Source organism: Sciurus vulgaris (assembly GCF_902686455.1).
Source record: "Sciurus vulgaris genome assembly, chromosome: 2".
In the NCBI taxonomy this organism is placed as follows: Eukaryota; Metazoa; Chordata; class Mammalia; order Rodentia; family Sciuridae; genus Sciurus; species Sciurus vulgaris.
The window spans coordinates 67,033,877-67,058,348 of NC_136462.1; the positions used below are offsets into that span (position 1 = coordinate 67,033,877).

The 24,472-nt window shown below is 38.5% G+C and overlaps 1 protein-coding gene across 1 annotated transcript in view; it reads left to right on the plus strand.

Annotated features, from left to right (window-relative positions):
• Positions 1 to 6,303: 6,303 nt before the first annotated feature.
• The window catches only part of BAZ1A (bromodomain adjacent to zinc finger domain 1A), a 172,294-nt gene continuing 154,125 nt past the window's right edge, over positions 6,304 to 24,472 (plus strand). The window contains exon 1 of the mRNA XM_079119410.1: positions 6,304 to 6,553. The gene's annotated coding sequence lies outside the window, so the exon portion shown is untranslated. The remainder of the gene's footprint in view (positions 6,554 to 24,472) is intronic.

Consider the following 24,472-nt stretch of genomic DNA (forward strand, 5'->3'; position numbering starts at 1 on the left):
GGTTGAACCTGCCTCACAACCCAGCCTGACCAAGAGAATTTCCAGATGAGGCCATCATCTCTCCTAGGTTATCATAGTGATTCATAGTTGAAGAATTGTAAGAAAAAAGGATCTTCAGACTCTAGAGCCAGAATAACATGATTTTTGACAAAGGATTAAAAAATATAGAAAGTTATATTCTACATAGTGTATTCTGGCAAATTTAACATTAGTGACAGGAACAGGTCCAGAATGGCATTTCATAGGTGACTTGAGAGTACTTAAAGAGAAGAGCTATCACTTGGAGCCAACCTGAGTTTACCAAAAGCAAGTTAAGCCACAATAACTTTCTTTTTCAGATAAGATTAGTAGATTGTAAGATGTTGAATTCCTTGTGGACAAGTTGAAAAACTATAGACTAGATTATAACATAGATCTTGCTTGAATGACTATGACTCAAGAAAGCAGATAAATGTGTCATTGGAACAAAACCCTCAGTTACACTGTGAGGCTCTGTCATGGACTCTTTTACACTTAACATCTTTTAATTAATGCTTGGGCTAGAAATACACATATAATTAAATTTGCAGATCACATGTAGTTGTTAAAAATGACTAAATTATTCACTGACATTAAAGATTTATTTCATAAATCTAACTTTAAAACTCAGCATTTCAGTTAAAATACATGATATAGGGCTAGGAATATTGTTCAATGGCAGAGTGCTTGCCTAGCATGTGCAAGGCCTTGAATTCAATCCCCAACACAGAAAAAAAAAAAAAAAAAAAAAAAAAAAAGGTACCCTCCAGGTAGACACAGGTAAACTTTTGCGGACTACATTCTTAAGCTTCATTGTTTAAAATTTAGTGCTTAGAATCAGATGAATATTGACTTTATCTATTCTTGCTTGATCAGTCTACACCTTAGTTTGAAAGTAATATTGATAAGCCAAACTATTCGCAGACCAACTAGAATAATAAGAGTTCGGAACTATATCCTAGGAAACTGCTGAAGAAATAGTTTTGTCTGCAGAAAAAAGTCAGGGGAGATGGCATCAATGTCTTCAAATATCTGAAAAAGAGTTATATGGGAGATATTAAAATATTTGTGACTTCAAAGAACAAAACTTTTCAAATAATGTTCAGAAACTACACTTAGACAATGTTTAGCTTAGTATAAAAATGTGTAGCCATTAGCACTGTGGGGTGCTTTGAAGGGTATAACAGACTAATAGTCCCAGAAAGATGTTCATATGTTAATCTCTAGAACACCTGAATATGTTACATGAAATAACAAAAGGGACTATGTAGATGTGATTAATGTAAGGGTTTTAAAATATTCTGGATTAACCAGAGGTATCCAAAATAATAAAAAGGGTCCTTAAAATATCAAAGAAGGAGGCAGAAAGATCAGAGGTCAGAGTCAGAGATAAAAAGATGTTGACTTAGCTGGGCATGGTAGAGCATGTAATCCCAGCTGCTTAGGAAGCTGAGCAAGTTTGAGGTCAGCCTCAGCAATTTAGCAAGGCCCTAAGCAACTTAGTGAGACCTTGTCTCAAAATAATTTTTAAAAAGGTTTGGGGTTGTGGGGTAAAGGTTTATTCCACAGTACCAAAAAAAAAAAAAAAAAAAAAAAAAAAAAAAAAAAAAAAACAGGAAAGGAATGCTGTTTTAGAAGCCAAGCATGGTGGCACACACCTGCAATTCCAGTTATTTGGGAAATTGAGGTAAGATGATTGCAAGCTTAGGGCCGGCTTGAACAATAGTAAGACCATATCTCAAAGTAAAATAAAAAGGACCAGGGATGTAGCTCAGTGGTAGAGCACTTACCTAGCATGCTCAAGATCCTGGGTTCAATTCCTAGTACCATAAAAATCATAGAACTATAGACTGGGTAAGTAATAAAGAACAGACATGTACTTCTTCATAGTTATGGAGCCTGGGAAGTTCAAAGGTGAGAGGCCCACATCTGATGAGAGCCTTCTTGCTGCTTCACCCATGGTGTAAAAGCAAAGAGAGGGCCAGAGAGAGACAAAGGATGTAGAACTCACTTTTTTATAAGAAACTCACTCCTGTGGCAAGGGACCCACTTCAACAATAAAAGCATTCATCCACTCATGTGGCCTAATCACCTAATCACTTCTTAAAGGTCCCACCTGTTGATGTTATCACAATGGCAGTTAAATATTATATCAACATGAGCTTTCAATGTTAGTTGAATGACTAACATTCAAACCATAGCAGATGCTATGTTGCTGCCTGTGAAGATGGAAGAAGGAGCCATAAACCAAGAAATGCAAGCAGCCTCTAGAAGCTAGAAAAAGCAAGAAAACAGGGCTGGGGTTGTAGCTCTGTGGTAGAGTGCTTGCCTCACATGCATGAGGCACTGGGTTCAATCCTGAGCACCACATAAATAAATAAAATTAAAGATCCACTGACAACTAAAAAAAAAGCAAGGAAACAAATTCTACCCTAGAGCCTCTAGAGGGAATACAGGCCCACAAGTACCTTGACTTTGGCCAGGTTAAATCCATATTGAACTTCTGACCTTCAGAACTGTTAAGATTATAGTTTTATGTTGTTTAAGTTAATAAAGTTGTGGTAATTTGTTACAGGAACAAGAAGAAAGTAATGCAGAGGGTAATGAGTTCCTATTACCATAGGCACAGTAGTAGAGACTAGCTGGCTTTGTTCTGAGTTTGTGTAAAAGATTGGACTAGAATGATCTATTAAGTCTTGTCTGCCTGGACTGTCATATTTTTTTTCTTTTTGAGTTTTTTTTTTCCTCTGGAGATTTCATGAATTTCCCATAATTTCAACTTTAACCTCTTTAAGAATGTCACCCCAAATCATATCTCTACCTCCAATCTCTCTTGAGTTCTAATCTCACATATCTAATTAGATGATATTTTCTTTTGAACACCCTGAAATCTTTTTAAATCCCCTCCAGCAAAAAAGGATGCAAGGATTAAGAGTTTAGAGTGCCTACAGATCATTGATATTTTCCTGAAAAAGGAAAAACAAAGCCAAATACTTTTCTACAATTAAATAGATCCAAAATTAAATGAATTCAGCCATGAAGAATTTTTATGATGAGGACTGAGGATGTAGCTCAATGGGAGAGCTCTTGCCTAGCATGTTCAAAGCCATGGGTTTGATCTCCAGTGCTGAAAAAAAAATTCTGATGACAAAATTGCAAGCACTTTTGTGCACCAAACTATAAAAACTGCAAAAGAGATGAAGTTGAAGATTCTTTTCCTTACGTTGTATTTCTTTTCAATTTTCCTAATTGTGTTCTTAAGAAAAATTAGATTTAATAATATTGACATGATCCGTATGTTTCCAGAAAACTTTCTCAAGTCTAGGCTGAGCCAAGTGAAATAATAATAAATCATAAATGTGAATTAAAACTGCAGGGAGGGCTGGGGTTGTGGCTCAGTGGGAGAGCACTAGCCTAGCACCTGTGAGGCACTGGGTTTGATCTTTAGCACTACATACATACATACATACATACATACATACATACATAAAGGTATTGTGTTCATCTCGACTAAAAAATATTAAAACAAAACAAAACTGCAGGGAGCCATGTAACATAGAGGTTCAGAGTGCCAGCTCTAGAGTCAGGCAGGTTGGATTGGAGTCACAGCTCTAATATTTATCATTATGAGTAACTCTAGACAATCTGGGTAACCTCCATTGCCTCAGTTTCTTCATCTATAAACTACAGATAAGTAGATGTCCTGCTTTGTAAGGTTGGTGTAAAGATTAAAAAGTAATACAAGTAACATGTTTAGAATGGTGATAGCACAGAGGCACTTAACAAGTACTCAGTAAATATCAGGTTAAAAAAATGATAACTATGGAAAGATCTTGACAATTAACCCCAAGGGAGATTCTAGTTTCCATGTGGCATTTGTTTGTATATAAAATTTAACCCAAGAATATGTTACTTTTTTCTCATGGCAGACTGATTTATCTTAGTCCTTAATTCCTGACCTGGCAAGGTATTGTTTTTGGTCTCTTTTAATTCCTGACTCATTTTGGTTCTGACGATGTCAACATTCTGCCTGGTATCTCAGTGATTGATTCACAGTACATGATAACTCTTTTCTAGTTCCTACCCTACCTGTTTTACGTTGGCATCTTGACCCACCTGTTCTTCAAGGTTTTCAGGAATGCATACTCCAGTAGCTCTCTACTGACTTCAACCTTTCACTTATTCTAATAAGCACAATATTCTATTTCTGACTTAAGCTCCAAAAGAATCTTTGTGGTTCTAAAAAGTTGTCATTAAAAAGAATTAAAACTTATTTGTATATAAGCGTTTACATTTCTCTAAATTTTATTAAATATGGTATCCCATGTACTCTTAGCAATTCAGTAAGTCTTTTTTTTTTTTTTTTTTTTTTTTTTTTTTTTGAGGTGCTGGGGATTGAACCCAGGGCCTTGTGCTTGCAAGGCATGCACTCTACCAACTGAACTATATCCCCAGCCCAAGTCTTACTCTTTTTAATAAATAAATAGAAAAGTTGGGGGCTGGGGTTGTGGCTCAGTAGTAGAGTGTGTGCCTAGCATGTGTGAGGCACTGGGTTCAATTCTCAGAACCACATAAAAAGAATGAATGAAAGAAAGAGAGAGAGAGAGAGAGAGAGAGGAAGAAAAGAAAGAGGGAAATAAATTGTGTCCAATTATAACTAAAAATCTATCAAAAAATAGAAAAGTTGGCTAGGTTATGAACAAATATATATCTTCTTATCCAAATCAAAGAATAGACAAGACAGTAAACCAACCAAACATAAACCAGATGCCACTATTCACATGTTGGCCAATACCTGAATTCTAAATACAATGGCTCTCAGAAAATAATGAATTTTCATAAGGCTAGCCTCACCAAAATTAAACCTACAACATAACAACAGACAGCCATTTTGAAGTGGTGACCAGTGACCAACACAACGATGTAGAGAAACAGAAGGTTTAAATAGAAATTAATGATTACAGGAATAAATGTCCATCAAAAGTCAGGCCTTCTGTATAAGTGTGTACGAAATAAAATTTGTTGAAAAATTAACGTTTATATAGCACTTCACAATATACTTTTCATATGCTCTATGTTAGAACATTTAAACAGAGGAAGAGGCTGGGTGACACACACCTGTAATCCCAGTGATGGAAGGTTGAGGCAGGAGGATCACAAGTTCAAGGCCAGCCTAGGCAATTTAGTGAGACCTTGTAAAACAAAACAAACCAAAAAAGCTGGGGATGTAGCTCAATGGGGTTCAATCCCTATTACTGAAAAAGATTTTTTAAAAAATACACAGAAGAATTAGGACTGAATCACACTTACCCTTATTCCAAGTCCTGGACTTTTCCCGTCATATCATGTTGCCTTACTAGTACTACATGGGCAATTTTAACATTTAAGTGTGTAGAAGAACTAAATTATCTAGATAGGCTTGTAGAATCTCCATCTTTATGAACCTTCAAGAACAGCATATATCTAGCTGGACATGGTGGCACATACCTGTAATCACAAGTCGATATAGAGAATATATATAGCTGAGATAGGAGGATCATAAATTAAAGGCCAACCTAGACAACTTGACTAGACTCTAAAAATAAAATAAAATGGGGTCCGGGAATGTAGCTCAGTGGTAGAGCACATGCCTAGCTTGAGGGAGGCCCTGGGTTCATTCTGAGTTTCTTTTCTGTTGTGTTTGTTTGCTTGTTTTGGTTTTTGTTTTGATCTGGGGATTAATCTGGGGATTGATCCCAGAGACTCCCACATGCTAGGCAAGTGCTCTACCACTGAGCTACATTTCCAACCCCTTTTCTGCTTTTTCGTTTTCAATTACGACGATCATCCTACTTCTCAGTAAAGTTTGACAGGTTATCTATGCCACCTGTACATATTGACTGAGGTGGCCAGAGCGTCTGCCTTGAAACAGTACCAAAGTCGGTATCGCCTAAATGACAGGGCAGGTAATTGTCTCACTAGCCTTCTGACCAGGCCGTGATTCATAACCTCCGGAGAGCCTGGGTTTGTGATGGCTTTCGGGCCCTAGTGTTTCCCGGGCTGGGATCGCCTGGTGTTCTGCAGCGGCCCAGGCGGCCGGGCAGGCCCTCTCCTCCGCCCCAGAGTCCCCTGCTCCCAAGGCGTCGGCCCTTTTTTGAAACCTCAGTGGTGGGAAAGGCACACAAGCTTCTGTCTTCCCCCAAACTGTTCTGCTGTCTTGTTTACAAAAGCCACTCAAAATGTTTTCCACAGAAATATCCGTGGCAATCTGAAGGGACCTGAAGTTCTCGGGGCCGCGGCCGCCCCCGAGAGGAGCGGCCCAGACCTGAGGGCCGCCCGGCTCGGCTGGCTCCGCACTTCCCGGCAACTTGCCTCGGGCTACTGGGGGTGGAGCTCCGGTCTCCGGAGCTCGGGGCTCCGCTGAGGACAAGGCTGCGGGCGAGGCGGGCGGAGGAGTGGCGGCAGCTAGGGAAGAAGCCAGGACCACAGCCAGGGCGACCCCGACGCAGGGGGTGCGCGCGCGCCCCGCGGGACAGCGGCCGCGCCGCCACCTTGAGTGAGTACTCGGAGTCCCAGGGTTAATGTTGGGCAGAAAATAAAAGCGACCTGCTGTAAACTGCCAAGAAATATCTATATTCCACACAGAGATATTAGAAAAAAAAAAAAAAAAAAAAAAGCATTAGAGAACACTTTAAATTCCGTTTCTAATTATAAACTCTTTAACCGTATAACCTGGGACACCAGTTCTCCAGAACACAACGCTCATATCTAGCTGGCAGCTTTCTCTACCAACCTCCTTTCTTTTCCTTTCTTTTTCTTTTTCCTTTCCTTTTCTCTTCTCTTCTCTCTTTTTTTAACTCTACCCCTTTTACCCCCCCTCCACTTCTCTTTTCTACAAACTGTATGTCTTTATAGGTCGCTAAGAACAGTACTGTAGTATATACTCAGCCTATGTAATATAATCAACAAAAAAAAAATCTTGTAAGATGAAAATCTTCCTCCCTTTATTGCCCACTGTGTAATCTTGTTTTTGTTTTGTTTTCTTTCCTTTTTTTTTTTAATGTGGTTAGAACGCGGTGTCTCTTTACCACTGAGTTACATCCCCAGACTTTTAAAATTTTTTAAAATTTGTTCTTTTCAGTTATACATGACAGTAGAATTGTATTTTGACATATCATACATACATGAAGTCTAACTCCAGTATTTTTTACCTTTTATTTTGAGGTAGGGTCTAAAGTTGCCGAGGCCGGCCTCAAAATTAGGATCCTCTTGCTTCACACTCCCAAGTCATCGGCACCTGGCTTTAATCATCATGTTAACAATATAATGTACATAACAGTTTTAAAAGAAAATATAGGCTGTAGCTATTACAATTTTAAATTTATAAATGAGAAAAACGTGTGAAGACAAAGCACAGGAATATTAAAATGCTAAAGAATGAAATTGGACCTTTAACCTACACCATATACAAGAATTAAACTAAAATCAACCAAATACTTAAATGTGAAGAGCTAAAACTATAAAACTCTTAGGAAAAAGAAAGGAAACTCTTCATGCACTGGATTTGGTAAGGATGTCTTGAACATGACACCAAACGCACAGGCAACAACAAAAGAAAATAGAAAAGAATTGGACTTCGTCAAAATTAAAATCTTGGACCAGGGGTGTCCTTCAGTGATAGAGTGCTTGCCTAGCGTACAAAAGGCCATGCATTTGATCCCCAGCACCTCACACACGGACACACACACACACACACACACACACAAATTACTTTTTGTGCATTGAGGAACACTATCAAGAGAGTGAAAATACCACAGAATGGATGAAAATATTGCAAATCATATATCTGATGAAGGATTAACACCCAAAATATATACAAAAAATCCTACGACTCAACAACAACCAAACTCCCCAAGCAACCAAATTCCAAAATGAGTAAAGGTCTTGAATACACATTTCTCCCCAGAAGATATATAAAGGGATAAACACATGAAAAGATGTTCAACCTTACTAGTCATTAGGGAAATGCAAACCAAAACCACACAAAATACCACATCACACTCATTGGGATGGCTTTTATAAAAATTAACAATAACAGCAACAACAAAAACCACAGAAATAAGAAGCATTGACAAGGATATGGAGAAATCAGAACCCTTGCACGACTAGTGGGAACAGAGAAAGGTGCAAATGTTATAGAAAACAATATGGTGTGTCCTCAAAAAATTAAAAGTAGAATCACTACTTGCTCCGGTAATTCACTTCTAGTGTACCTCAAATAATTGAAAATTGGAACTCAAACAGATACTTGTATACCAGTATCTATTGCAGCATTTCTCCACAAGAGCCAAAGGGTGGATACATCCCAAATGACCCAAATGTACACTGACAGATGCTTGGATAACCAAAATGTAGTATATTGATATAATGGAATATTATTCAGCCTTAAAAGGAAATTAAATTCCTGCCAAGCATGGTGGCACATGCCTGTAATCCCAGCAACTCAGAAGGCAGAGACAGGAGGATCTCGACAGCAACTGTCCCCCTGCCCCCTCAACAGGGGAAGTAGCTCAGTGGTAAAGCACCCCAGTTCCCCAATAAATAAATGAATTAATAATTATTTAAAAAGGAAATGAAATTACAATACCTGCTACAGAGTTGGGTTTGTAGAGCGCTTGCCTAGCACGTGTGAGACACTCACTGGGTTCCATCCTCAGCAACATATAAAAATAAATAAATAAATAAATAAAAACTTTTGTGTCCATCTACAACTAAAAAAAAACAAAACAAAACAATACATGCTACAAAATGAATGGTCCTTGAAAACATGAAAAGTGAAATAAACCAGACTTAAAAGAACAAATATTATATGATACAAATATTGTAATGAGATACCTAGAATAGGCAAATTCATAAAGCCAAAGTACAATAGAGGTTACCAGGTGTTGGGGAGTTGTGGGGGGAAAGAGGAGTTAATGTTTAATGGGTAGAGAGTTTCTATTTGGGAACATGAAAAAGTTCTAGAAAAGGAAAATATTGAAAACCTTTTTTTTTTTTTTTGCGGTGCTGGGGATGGAACCCAGGGTCTTGTGCTTGCAAGGCAAGCATGAAAACCTTTTTGACCTTTATATTTCAGCTACAAAATGAATGAAAAAGCCACCATAGCATGAGAATACAAGATACAATTGAGAACTTAGTTAAGGAATTGTGCCTATGTGTGTGTGCAAACACACATTAGATATGCTATTCTTCTGATTGATTTGGCAGAAGTGTCAGGCCTCTTTGTTTCCTTTTTTCAGTACACTGTGTCCTAGTTGTTACAGATGGAGATGGAAAAGATATTGGCAGTGATGATGCAAATAACTTTTTACCTTCTAATCTGGAGTTTAGTTGAAGGAAAAATGGTAACTGACAGAATCCTTGCTGACCATTCATCTCATCCAAATGACCACTGAGTCACTTCCTCCCTAGAGTCAGAAGTAATCACAACAGATTGTATATGGATACCCTACCCTCCTTTTCACATCTCTTGGGATTTAGTTTTAAATAATTTAAGAATTAGCAAACTGGATTATTTGTTCCTGGTATTGGTATTGTACTAAGGTTTGTTGTAGAATGTTGACCCTGAACAATAATGTTACACAAAACTGGCATTGTACTTGGCAAAAGGAAATTTGTATAGTAAGTTATAAATACAGTGGTAAAGATATATTAAAGTCAGTGCCCCTTCTGTGATTAAAGTATATCATCAGTGTCATTGATGTGGAAAGTTGGAAAGTATTTGTCTTTATAAATCATAGTCATTTTTCCTTTGTTGGATATTCAATTTATATTTTTAAAAAATAGATTTACTGAAACCCTTTTTCTAGTAAAAAACAAAAAATATATTTAGGAGTTGAATATGTAGCTCAGTGGTAGAATGTGTGCACAGTATGCTCAAAACCCTAGGTTCAATCCCCAGCATTAAAAAAAAAAAAAAAATGTTTAGAATAGTTTTTTTGGAAGACATTTATCAAAATTCTCACTATCTTTATAGTGCATAGAAAGTATATGGTAGGAAGTATCAAAACATATCTGAAATCAAGGTGTTAATGGCACATGCCTGTAATCCAAGCCACTCAGAAGGCTGAGGCAGGAGGATTGCAAGTTCAAAGCCAGTCTCCACAATTTAGTGAGACCCTAAGCAACTTAATGAGACCCCGTCTCTAAATATAAAATATTTTCAAAGTCTGGGGATGTGGCTCAGTGGTTAAGCACCCCTCAGTTCAATTCCTGGTATAAAACAAACAAAAAACATCTGAAGTCTGAAAACAACTTGCCTACCAACAAATTATGATCTTGAGCAAGCCACTAATCATTGTTTAACCATTGTTTCTTCATCTACAGCCTAGTAGTGATAATGCACCTCAACCTAGCTAAGATGGAAGATTACATACAATGATAATAGATGAGTAAGCACTTGGAAAGTATAGTATGGCATATATATAATTACTGTTGTTATAAATATAGTTTCAAAAAAAACATGGTGAAGAAGGTGAGAAAGACACAACTGTGTGTGTGTGCGTGTGTGTACACGCAAACGCTTGCATGTCTTCTCTTAGAGGCAAGAGAAATAAAGAATTTTGATTATAATACTTAAAAATAATTAATTTTAATATTTATTTATTTATATTATTTAGATGTTGATAGACCTTTATTTGTATTCACTTATTTATATGCGGTGCTGAGAATCAAACCCAGTGCCTCACACACACTAGGCAAGCACTGTACCACTGAGCCACAACCCCAGTCCCTATTTTTTTTTTAATATATATTTTAGTTGTAGGTGACACAATACTTTTATTTTATTTTTATGTGGTGCTGAGGATCAAACCCAGGGTCTCATGTGTGCTAGATGAGCGCTCTACCACTGAACCGCAGCCCGATCCCCTAATTTGAATTTTTTTTTTCTTTTTTTTTTTTTTTATTTTATTTTATTGTAAACAAATGGGATACATGTTGCCTCTCTCTTTGTACATGGCGCAAAGGCATACCATTTGTGTAATCATAAATCCACATACAATAATGTTGTTTGATTCATTCTGTTATTTTTTCCCCTTCCCCCCACCCCTCCCATCCCTCTTTACCCTCTATACAGTACTTTCTTCCTCCATACTTGCCCCCCTCCCTAACCCTAACTCTAACCCTAACACTAACCCTTCCCTCCCCCCCATTATGTGTCATCCTCCACTTATTAGCGATATCATTCGTCCCTTGTCTTTTTGAGATTGGCTTATCTCACTTAGCATGATATTCTCCAATTTCATCCATTTGCCTGCAAATGCCATAATTTTGTCATTCCTTATGGCTGAGTAATATTCCATTGTGTATATATACCACAGTTTCTTTATCCACTCGTCAATTGAAGGGCATCTAGGTTGGTTCCATAGTCTGGCTATTGTGAATTGAGCAGCTATGAACATTGATGTGGCTGTATCTCTGTAGTATGCTGATTTTAGATCCTTTGGGTATAGGCCAAGGAGTGGGATAGCTGGGTCAAATGGAGGGTCCATTCCAAGTTTTCTAAGGAATCTCCACACTGCTTTGCAGAGTGGCTGCACTAATTTGCAGCCCCACCAGCAATGTATGAGTGTACCTTTCTCCCCACATCCTCGCCAACACCTGTTGCTTGTATTTTTGATAATCGCCATTCTAATTGGGGTGAGATGGAATCTTAGGGTGGTTTTGATTTGCATTTCTCTTATTACTAGAGATGTTGAACATTTTTTTCATATGTTTATTGATTGCTTGTACATCTTCTTCTGTGAAGTGTCTGTTCATTTCCTTAGCCCATTTGTTGACTGGATTATTTGTATTCTTGGTGCAGAGTTTTTTGAGTTTTTTATAGATTCTGGAGATTAGTGCTCTATCTGAAGTATGATTGGCAAAGATATTCTCCCACTCTGTAGGCTCTTTCTTCACATTACTGATAGTTTCCTTTGCTGAGAGAAAGCTTTTTAGTTTGAATCTATCCCAGTTATTGATTCTTGCTTTTATTTCTTGTGCTATGGGAGTCCTGTTGAGGAAGTCTGGTCCTAGGCCGACATGTTGAAGACCGGGACCTACTTTTTCTTCTATAATCTGCAGAGTCTCTGGTCTGATTCCAAGGTCCTTAATCCATTTTGAGTTGAGTTTTGTGCAGGGTGAGAGATATGGGTTTAGTTTCATTCTGTTGCATATGGATTTCCAATTCTCCCAGCACCATTTGTTGAAGAGGCTATCTTTTCTCCATTGCATATTTTTGGCACCTTTGTCTAGTATTAGAAAGTTGTATTTATTTGGGTTTGTGTCCGTGTCCTCTATTCTGTACCATTGATCTACCTGTCTATTTTGGTACCAGTACCATGCCGTCTTTGTTACTATTGCTTTGTAATAAAGTTGAAGTTCGGGTATTGCGATACCCCCTGCTTCATTTTTCCTGCGAAGGATTGCTTTAGCTATTCTGGGTTTCTTATTCTTCCAGATGAATTTCATGATTGCTTGCTCTATTTCTGTAAGGTACATCATTGGGATTTTAATTGGGATTGCATTGAATCTGTATAGCACTTTTGGAAGTATGGCCATTTTGACAATATTAATTCGGCCTATCCAAGAACATGGGAGATCTTTCCATCTTCTAAGGTTTTCTTCGATTTCTTTCTTTAGTGTTCTGTAGTTCTCATTGTAGAGGTCTTTTACCTCTTTTGTGAGATTGATTCCCAAGTATTTTATTTTTTTCGATGCTATGGTGAATGGGGTGGTTTTCATAATTTCTCTTTCTGAGGATTCCTCACATGTATAAAAATGCATTGGATTTATGAGCATTGATCTTGTAACCTGCCACTTTACTGAATTCACTTATGAGTTCTAACAGTTTTCTGGTGGAATTTCCTGGTTCCTCTAAGTATATAATCATATCATCCGCAAATAGGGATAGTTTGAGTTCTTCTTTTCCTATTCGTATTCCTTTAATTTCCTTGGTCTGTCTAATTGCTCTGGCTAGAGTCTCAAGAACGATATTGAATAGGAGTGGTGAAAGAGGGCATCCCTGTCTTGTTCCAGTTTTTAGGGGGAATGCTTTCAGTTTTTCACTGTTTAGAATGATATTAGCCATGGGCTTAGCATAGATGGCCTTTACAATGTTAAGGAATGTTCCCACTATCCCTATTTTTTCTAGTGTTTTGAGCATGAAGGGGTGTTGTATTTATCAAATGCTTTTTCTGCATCTATTGAAATAATCATGTGGTTCTTGACTTTAAGTCTATTGATATGGTGAATTACATTTATTGATTTCCGGATGTTGAACCAACCTTGCATCCCTGGGATAAAACCCACTTGATCGTGGTGCACTATCTTTTTAATATATTTTTGTATGCGATTTGCTAAAATTTTATTGAGAATTTTTGCGTCAATGTTCATTAATGATATTGGTCTGAAATTTTCTTTCCTCGATTTATCTCTGTCTGGCTTGGGTATCAAGGTAATATTGGTTTCATAGAATGAGTTTGGGAGGGTACCCTCCTCTTCTATTTCATGGAATACTTTGAGAAGTATTGGAATGAGCTCTTCTTTAAAGATTTTGTAGAACTCGGCTGAGAACCCGTCTGGTCCTGGACTTTTCTTTGTTGGTAGGCTTTTGATGACCTCTTCTACTTCATTACCTGAAATTGATCTATTTAAATTTTGTATGTCCTCCTCGCTCAATTTAGGCAATTCATATGTCTCTAGAAACCTGTTGATGTCTTCGAAATTTTCTATTTGGTTAGAATATAGATTTTCAAAATAGCTTCTAATTATGTTTTGTATTTCAATCGTGTCTGTTGTGATATTTCCTTGTTCATTCCGAATTTTGGTGATTTGGGTTTTCTCTCGTCTTCTCTTTGTTAGAGTGGCTAAGGGTTTATCAATTTTGTTTATTTTTTCAAAGAACCAACTATTTATTTTGTCAATTTTTTGTATAGTTTCTTTTGTTTCAATTTTGTTGATTTCAGCTCTGAGTTTAACTATTTCCTGTCTTCTACTACTTTTGGTGTTGGTCTGTTCTTCTTTTTTCTAGGGCTTTGAGCTGAAGTGTTAGGTTGTTTATTTGTTGATTTTTACTTCTTTTATTGAATGCGCTCCATGAAATAAATTTTCCTCTAAGTTACTGCTTTCATAGTGTCCCAAAGATTTTGATATGATGTTTCTTTGTTCTCATTTACCTCTAGGAATTTTTAAATTTCCTTCCTAATATCTTCTGTTATCCATTCATCATGTAATAGCATATTGTTTAATCTCCAGGTGTTGGAGTAGCTTCTGTTTTTACTCTTTCATTTATTTCTAACTTCAAACCATTATGATCTGATAGAATACAAGGTAGTGTCTCTATCTTCTTGTATTTGCTTACATTAGCTTTGTGGCATAATATATGGTCTATTTTAGAGAAGGATCCATGTGCTGCTGAGAAGAAAGTGTATTCGCTCTTGGTTGGATGGTATATTCTATAAATGTCCGTTAAGTCTAAATTATTGATTGTGTTATTTAGATCTATGGTTTCTTTGTTCAATTTTTGTTTGGAAGATCTGTCCAGTGGTGAGAGAGGCGTGTTAAAATCACCTAGTATTATTGTGTTATGGTCTATTTGGTTTCTGAAATTGAGAAGGATTTGTTTGACATACATGGATGAGCCACTGTTTGGGGCATAGATGTTTATGATTGTTATGTCTTGCTGATTTATGGTTCCCTTAAGCAGTATGTAATGTCCTTCTTTATCCCTTTTGACTAGTTTTGACTTGAAGTCCACCTTATCTGTAATGAGGATGGATACCCAGCTTTTTTGCTGAGTCCATGTGCATGATATGTTTTCCCCCATCCTTTCACCTTTAGTCTATGTGTATCTCTTTCTACGAGGTGAGTCTCTTGCAGGCAACATATTGTTGGATCTTTCTTTTTGATCCAATCTGCCAGTCTATGTCTTTTGATTGATGAGTTCAGGCCATTAATATTCAGGGTTATTATTGAGATATGATTAGTATTCCCGGTCATTTGGTTCATTTTATTTATTTATTTATTTATTTATTTATTTATTTATTTATTTATTTTGAGACGACTTGGTTCTTCCTTTATTTGACAATTCCTTTAGGATGGTTCCTCCCATTGCTGATTTGTTTCTTTGTTTTTCATCTCTTCCTCATGGAATATTTTGCTGAGAATGTTCTGTAATGCTGGCTTTCTTTTTGTAAATTCTTTTAGCTTTTGTTTATCATGGAAGGATTTTATTTCATCATCAAATTTGAAGGTAAGTTTTGCTGGGTATAAGATTCTTGGTTGGCATCCATTTTCTTTCAGGGCTTGAAAAATGTTGTTCCAGGCCCTTCTAGCTTTTAGGGTCTGGATTGAAAAATCTGCTGATATGCGTATTGGTTTCCCCCTGAATGTAATTTGATTCCTCTCTCTTGCGGCCTTTAAAATTCTGTCTTTATTTTGTATGTTGGGCATTTTCATTATAATGTGCCTTGGTGTGGGTCTGTTGTAATTTTGTATATTTGGAGTCCTATAAGCCTCTTGTACTTGATCTTCCATTCTTCAGATTTGGGAAATTTTCTGATAGTATTTCATTGAATAGATTGTTCATTCCTTTGGTCTGTTTCTCTAAGCCTTCCTCAATTCCAATAATTCTCAAATTTGGTCTCTTCATGATATCCCATAGTTCTTGTAGATTCTGTTCATGATTTCTTACCATCTTCTCTGTTTGTTCAACTTTGTTTTCAAGGTTAAATATTTTATCTTCAATGTCTGATGTTCTGTCTTCCAGGTGTTCTATTCTATTGGTTATGCTTTCTATGGAGTTCTTAATTTGGTTTATTGTTTCCTTCATTTCAAGGATTTCTGTTTGGTTTTTTTTTTCAATATCTCTAACTCTTTATTGAAGTGATCTTTTGCTTCCTGTATTTGCTCTTTTAACTGTCGATTGGTGCGATCATTCAGTGCCTGCATTTGCTCTTGCATCTCGTCATTTGCTTCCCTGAGCATTTTAATTATGTACATTCTGAACTCCCTTTCTGTCATTTCTTCTGCCATGCTGTCGTTGGGTTTCATTGATGTAACATCTAGATTTGTTTGCAGCATTTTCTTTCCTTGTTTTCTCATATTGTTCAGGTATCAGTTGACCACTGTGATATTGCAGATTTCCTCTATTGTCTTATAATATCCCTGAAGATTTCTATTATATCCCCTCTTAGTCTTCAGTAGCCTGAAATCTTGGAGGAAGTTGATAATACAGTGCTCCACAAGGGAGCTGACTCCCTAGGGGTGGTGGCCTTCTGGTGGGGTATATTCCCTGCTAGTGGGCAGAGGTACCTTCACTTGCTGATGAATGGTCATCCAGAAGGGAAGTAGGTTGTGGGCTGATGCAAGACCAGTTTGGGCCTGTGTCTCTGATTTTACGGTCCTTTTGGGAGAACCTCACCCAACAGGGAGGAGTCACCCGGTGGGGAGGTCTCGCTGGTCGGTTTTCCTCCCAGAGGTTCCGTTCAATTCACAACTACCGCCTGGGCTGGGCAGCCTTCTTCTGCAATGATCCCAGGGACCCGGACCTACCTCCTGGGGCCTGGAAGCCTCACCCTTCACAAACGAATCTCCTTCGGCTGCCTCTCCTCAGAGAAGCTGCCTGCAGTCCTGGAGCCTTCGCTCCGCCCCTCAGTTTGTCTGTGGGGCCCTTCCACCAAGAAGCCGTCTAGGACCCTGCTCTGCACTTTGCGCCTGGCTATGCGGCCCCTCCTCTGAGCAGCCACCTGGAGCCCCTTACAATCGCTCCGAGTCCCAGTGACCCGCCACACGCCTTTTCCTCCGGCAGCCACCTGTTGTTCCGTGCCGTCGCTCTAAGACCAAGTGACCCACCACGCACCACTTTCTCCACCAGGCAGTTACCCAGAGATCTGGTGCGTCACGAGTCCCAAGAACTCACTGTGCACCTTCTTGTCCCGACTGCCTCCCGTAGCCCTGGTGCAGTCACTTCGAGCCCAAGCACCCCGCCGCGCTCCTCCTCCTTCTCCAGACAACCCCCCTATGTTCAGGAGCGGATGCTCTGGGACCAAACCACTCACCACGCTGTTCCACCGGATAGCCGCCCAGAGCCCTGGCGCAGCTGTTCCAATTCCAAGCGACGCGCTGAGCCTGTATTTCTCCTTCTCCTCTGGGCAGCCCCCTGTGTTCAGGGGTGGTCACGTTCAGTCCAAACAGCTCACCAAGCACCTTCTCCTTTGGGCAGCCTCCCAGAGCGCGGGTGGGTTGCGCCGAGTCCAAGCGCTGTGGTGAACAGCCACCTCTTCAATGCTCCCAGCTGTCTGCGATCACTGCTCCGGCGGGGGGAGGGCGCCTCGCCGGCAGTTCTACTTTGCAAAGATCCCTGCTTTCGGGGCTACCGCCCTGTCCAGGGGCTACCGCCCCGTCCGCCTGCCCAGTGGGAAACACTCACCCGGCTACTTTGAGTTGGTCCCAAGTCTCTCAATATCTCCTTTTCTTGAGTCCTGAACCCACGCTGCTCCTCCGGATAGCCGCCCGGAGCCCTGGCGCAGCTGATCCAATTCCAAGCGACGTGCCGAGCCCGTATTTCTCCTTCTCCTCTGGGCAGCCCCCTCTTCAATGCTCCCAGCTGTCTGCGATCACTGCTCCGGCGGGGGGAGGGGCGCCTCGCGGCCGTTCTACTTTGCAAAGATCCCTGCTTTTGGGGCTACCGCCCCGTCCAGGGCTCCTGCCCCGTCCGGGACGTCTGCCCAGTGGGAGATTCTCGCCCGGCTGCTTTGAGTTGGTCCCAAGGCTCTCTATATCTCCTCTTCTTGAGTCCTGAGTCCTGGCGCAACACGAAACGCAGCCACCCTCTAGTCCGCCATCTGAATCCCTCTAATTTGAATATTTAAAAGACTATTTTTCCTGTGTCTTAGTCCCACTCAGAGATTAGTGGAAGGTAGCTGACATAAGTAGCTCAACCTACATTGTCATTAATGAGAAATTTATCAGTACATGTAAAGAATCCTGGGTTGTTCCAGGATTACTCCAGAGTAGGATTAGGATAGGTCTGAGAAACCCAACTCAAGATCGTTGGAGTAGGGTTCCTTAGGACAAAAAGTCAAAGGACATTATGATTCCCCTAGCTGTTCAAAAAGTGTATGCTGGGGCTGGGTTGTGGCTCAGTGGTACAGCATTAGCTGTGCAAGGCATTGGATTTGATCCTTAGCACCCACATAAAAAAATAAATGAGTATGGGCTGCGGAGATAGCTCAGCCGGTGGAATGCTTGCCTTGCAAGCACAAGGCCCGGGTTTGATCCCCAGCACCGCAAAAAAAAAAAAAAAAAAAAAAAAAAAATACAATTAAAAAAAGTGTGTGCTACCAGGGATTCAAAAAAAAAAAAAAAAAAAAAAAGACTAGAATATGTTGTTTGGTACCAATAGAATCAACCTGTCCTGGAATTTTCTGAAATTTAAGGATAATCCCAATGATGCAGTAGAGTGGTAAATAACCAGATTAGATGCCCTAAACCTCCCAGATCATAACAGACTAGAGAATGAGTTACAAATGTGCCAACAGTATACATTTGTGGTTCTGTAATGAGATTTCTGGTACTAACATCAAATTAATAAATGAACTTTTTCCTTCTGTCTTAAGTGTGTTTTATATTTATTCACTGGTAAACATTTGCATTTAAGGAAATGAAGTCTCAGGTGGAGTAAATAACTTACACAAAGTTATACAGACTTGGAATTTAAATTTAGGTAGTGTGGTTCCAGTGTTCATAGTATTAATCACAGTACTATGCCATTCATGCTACTGTGAACATTTTGTCAAGCATAGACTTTTCTTTTCTTTCTTTTTTTTTTTTTTTCTTTTCCTTTTTTGTATTAGGGATTAAACCCAGGTTTCTTTTCTTTTTTTAATTAAAAATCATAAATTTACATAGGGCAATGTTGTTTGATTCATTCTGTTATTTTTTTTCCCTCCCCCCCACCCCTCCCACCCCTCTTTTCCCTCTATACAGTCCTTCCTTCCTCCATTCTTACCACCCTCCTTATCCCTAACCCTAAACCTAACCCTAACCCTAATGCTAACCCCTCCTACCCCCCATTATATGTCCTCATCCGCTTATCAGCGAGATCACTCGTCCTTTAGTTTTTTGAGATTGGCTTATCTCACTTAGCATGATATTCTCCAATTTCATCCATTTGCCTACAAATGTCATAATTTTATCATTCTTCATGGTGGAGTAATATTCCATTGTATATATATGCCACAGTTTCTTTATCCATTCATCAACTGAAGGGCATCTAGGTTGGTTCCACAATCTGGCTATGGTGAATTGAGCAACAATGAACATTGATGTAGCTGTATCTCTGTAGTATGCTGATTTTAAGTCTTTTGGGTATAGGCCAAGGAGTGGGATAGCTGGGTCAAATGGTGGTTCCATTCCAAGCTTTCTGAGGAATCTCCATACTGCTTTCCAGAGTGGCTGCACTAATTTGCAACCCCACCAGCACTGTATGAGTGTACCTTTTTCCCCCACATCCTCGCCAACACCTATTGTTGCTTGTGTTCTTGATAATCGCCATTCTAATTGGGATGAGATGAAATCTTAGGGTAGTTTTGATTTGCATTTCTCTTATTACTAGAGATGTTGAACATTTTTTCATATATCTGTTGATTGCTTGTACATCTTCTGTGAAGTGTCTGTTCATTTCCTTAGCCCATTTGTTGATTGGATTGTTTGTATTCTTGGTGTAGAGTTTTTTGAGTTCTTTATAGATTCTGGAAATTAGCGCTCTATCTGAAGTATGAGTGGCAAAGATATTCTCCCACTCTGTAGGCTCTTTCTTCATGTTGCTGATAGTTTCCTTTGCTGGGAGAAAGCTTTTTAGTTTGAATCTATCCCAGTTATTGATTCTTGCTTTTATTTCTTGTGCTATGGGAGTCCTGTTAAGGAAGTCTGATCCTAAGCCAACAAGTTGAAGGTTTGGACCTACTTTTTCTTCTATAAGATGTAGGGTCTCTGGTCTGATTCTGAGGTCCTTGATCCATTTTGAGTTGAGTTTTGTGCAGGGTGAGAGATAGGGGTTTAGTTTCATTCTGTTGCATATGGATTTCCAATTCTCCCAGCACCATTTGTTGAAGAGGCTATCTTTTCTCCATTGCATATTTTTGGCACCTTTGTCTAGTATGAGAAAATTGTATTTATTGGGATTTGTGTCCATGTCCTCTATTCTGTACCATTGATCTACCTGTCTATTTTGGTATGAATACCATGCCGTTTTTGTTACTGTTGCTTTGTAGTATAGTTGAAGTTCTGGTATTGCGATACCCCCTGCTTCACTCTTTCTACTGAGAATTGCTTTAGCTATTCTGGGTTTCTTATTCTTCCAGATGGATTTCATAATTGCTTGCTCTATCTCTGTAAGGTACATCATTGGGATTTTAATTGGAATTGCATCGAACCTGTATAGCACTTTTGGTAGTATGTCCATTTTGACAATATTAATTCGGCCTATCCAAGAACATGGGAGATCTTTCCATCTTCTAAGGTTTTCTTTAATTTCTTTCTTTAGTGTTCTGTAGTTCTCATTGTAGAGGTCTTTCACCTCTTTTGTGAGATTGATTCCCAAGTATTTTATTTTTTTTTCGATGCTATTGTGAATGGGGTAGTTTTCCTAATTTCTCTTTCTGAAGATTCATCACTTATGTAAAAAAATGCATTGGATTTTTGAGCATTGATCTTGTAACCTGCTACTTTACTGAATTCACTTATGAGTTCTAAGAGTTTTCTGGTGAAATTTCCAAATTCCTCTAAATATATAATCATGTCATCAGCAAACAGGGATAGTTTGAGTTCTTCATTTCCAATTCGTATCTCTTTAATTTCTTTGGTTTGTCTAATTGCTCTGGCTAGAGTCTCAAGAATGATGTTGAAACCTGGAGATTAAACAATATGCTATTACATGATGAATGGATAACAGAAGATATTAGGAAGGAAATTAAAAAATTCCTAGAGGTAAATGAGAACAAAGAAACATCATATCAAAATCTTTGGGACACTATGAAAGCAGTACTTAGAGGAAAATTTATTTCATGGAGCGCATTCAATAAAAGAAGTAAAAATCAACAAATAAACAACCTAACACTTCAGCTCAAAGCCCTAGAAAAAGAAGAACAGACCAACACCAAAAGTAGTAGAAGACAGGAAATAGTTAAACTCAGAGCTGAAATCAACAAAATTGAAACAAAAGAAACTATACAAAAAATTGACAAAATAAATAGTTGGTTCTTTGAAAAAATAAACAAAATTGATAAACCCTTAGCCACTCTAACAAAGAGAAGACGAGAGAAAACCCAAATCACCAAAATTCGGAATGAACAAGGAAATATCACAACAGACACGATTGAAATACAAAACATAATTAGAAGCTATTTTGAAAATCTATATTCTAACCAAATAGAAAATTTCGAAGACATCAACAGGTTTCTAGAGACATATGAATTGCCTAAATTGAGCGAGGAGGACATACAAAATTTAAATAGATCAATTTCAGGTAATGAAGTAGAAGAGGTCATCAAAAGCCTACCAACAAAGAAAAGTCCAGGACCAGACGGGTTCTCAGCCGAGTTCTACAAAATCTTTAAAGAAGAGCTCATTCCAATACTTCTCAAAGTATTCCATGAAATAGAAGAGGAGGGTACCCTCCCAAACTCATTCTATGAAACCAATATTACCTTGATACCCAAGCCAGACAGAGATAAATCGAGGAAAGAAAATTTCAGACCAATATCATTAATGAACATTGACGCAAAAATTCTCAATAAAATTTTAGCAAATCGCATACAAAAATATATTAAAAAGATAGTGCACCACGATCAAGTGGGTTTTATCCCAGGGATGCAAGGTTGGTTCAACATCCGGAAATCAATAAATGTAATTCACCATATCAATAGACTTAAAGTCAAGAACCACATGATTATTTCAATAGATGCAGAAAAAGCATTTGATAAAATACAACACCCCTTCATGCTCAAAACACTAGAAAAAATAGGGATAGTGGGAACATTCCTTAACATTGTAAAGGCCATCTATGCTAAGCCCATGGCTAATATCATTCTAAACAGTGAAAAACTGAAAGCATTCCCCCTAAAAACTGGAACAAGACAGGGATGCCCTCTTTCACCACTCCTATTCAATATCGTTCTTGAGACTCTAGCCAGAGCAATTAGACAGACCAAGGAAATTAAAGGAATACGAATAGGAAAAGAAGAACTCAAACTATCCCTATTTGCGGATGATATGATTATATACTTAGAGGAACCAGGAAATTCCACCAGAAACTGTTAGAACTCATAAGTGAATTCAGTAAAGTGGCAGGTTACAAGATCAATGCTCATAAATCCAATGCATTTTTATACATGTGAGGAATCCTCAGAAAGAGAAATTATGAAAACCACCCCATTCACCATAGCATCGAAAAAAATAAAATACTTGGGAATCAATCTCACAAAAGAGGTAAAAGACCTCTACAATGAGAACTACAGAACACTAAAGAAAGAAATCGAAGAAAACCTTAGAAGATGGAAAGATCTCCCATGTTCTTGGATAGGCCGAATTAATATTGTCAAAATGGCCATACTTCCAAAAGTGCTATACAGATTCAATGCAATCCCAATTAAAATCCCAATGACGTACCTTACAGAAATAGAGCAAGCAATCATGAAATTCATCTGGAAGAATAAGAAACCCAGAATAGCTAAAACAATCCTTCGCAGGAAAAATGAAGCAGGGGGTATCGCAATACCCGAACTTCAACTTTATTACAAAGCAATAGTAACAAAGACGGCATGGTACTGGTACCAAAATAGACAGGTAGATCAATGGTACAGAATAGAGGACACGGACACAAACCCAAATAAATACAACTTTCTAATACTAGACAAAGGTGCCAAAAATATGCAATGGAGAAAAGATAGCCTCTTCAACAAATGGTGCTGGGAGAATTGGAAATCCATATGCAACAGAATGAAACTAAACCCATATCTCTCACCCTGCACAAAACTCAACTCAAAATGGATTAAGGACCTTGGAATCAGACCAGAGACTCTGCAGATTATAGAAGAAAAAGTAGGTCCCGATCTTCAACATGTCGGCCTAGGACCAGACTTCCTCAACAGGACTCCCATAGCACAAGAAATAAAAGCAAGAATCAATAACTGGGATAGATTCAAACTAAAAAGCTTTCTCTCAGCAAAGGAAACTATCAGTAATGTGAAGAAAGAGCCTACAGAGTGGGAGAATATCTTTGCCAATCATACTTCAGATAGAGCACTAATCTCCAGAATCTATAAAAAACTCAAAAAACTCTGCACCAAGAATACAAATAATCCAGTCAACAAATGGGCTAAGGAAATGAACAGACACTTCACAGAAGAAGATGTACAAGCAATCAATAAACATATGAAAAAATGTTCAACATCTCTAGTAATAAGAGAAATGCAAATCAAAACCACCCTAAGATTCCATCTCACCCCAATTAGAATGGCGATTATCAAAAATACAAGCAACAGGTGTTGGCGAGGATGTGGGGAGAAAGGTACACTCATACATTGCTGGTGGGGCTGCAAATTAGTGCAGCCACTCTGCAAAGCAGTGTGGAGATTCCTTAGAAAACTTGGAATGGACCCTCCATTTGACCCAGCTATCCCACTCCTTGGCCTATACCCAAAGGATCTAAAATCAGCATACTACAGAGATACAGCCACATCAATGTTCATAGCTGCTCAATTCACAATAGCCAGACTATGGAACCAACCTAGATGCCCTTCAATTGACGAGTGGATAAAGAAACTGTGGTATATATACACAATGGAATATTACTCAGCCATAAGGAATGACAAAATTATGGCATTTGCAGGCAAATGGATGAAATTGGAGAATATCATGCTAAGTGAGATAAGCCAATCTCAAAAAGACAAGGGACGAATGATATCGCTAATAAGTGGAGGATGACACATAATGGGGGGGAGGGAAGGGTTAGTGTTAGGGTTAGAGTTAGGGTTAGGGAGGGGGGCAAGTATGGAGGAAGAAAGTACTGTATAGAAGGTAAAGAGGGGTGGGAGGGGTGGGGGGAAGGGGAAAAAAATAACAGAATGAATCAAACAACATTACTGTATGTGGATTTATGATTACACAAATGGTATGCCTTTGCGCCATGTACAGAGAGGCAACATGTATCCCATATGTTTACAATAAAATAAAAAATAAAAAAAAAAAAAGAATGATGTTGAATAGAAGTGGTGAAAGAGGGCATCCCTGCCTTGTTCCAGTTTTTAGGGGGAATGCTTTTAGTTTTTCACCATTTAGAATGATATTGGCCATGGGCTTAGCATAGATGGCCTTTACAATGTTAAGGAATGTTCCCACTATCCCTATTTTTTCTAGTGTTTTGAGCATG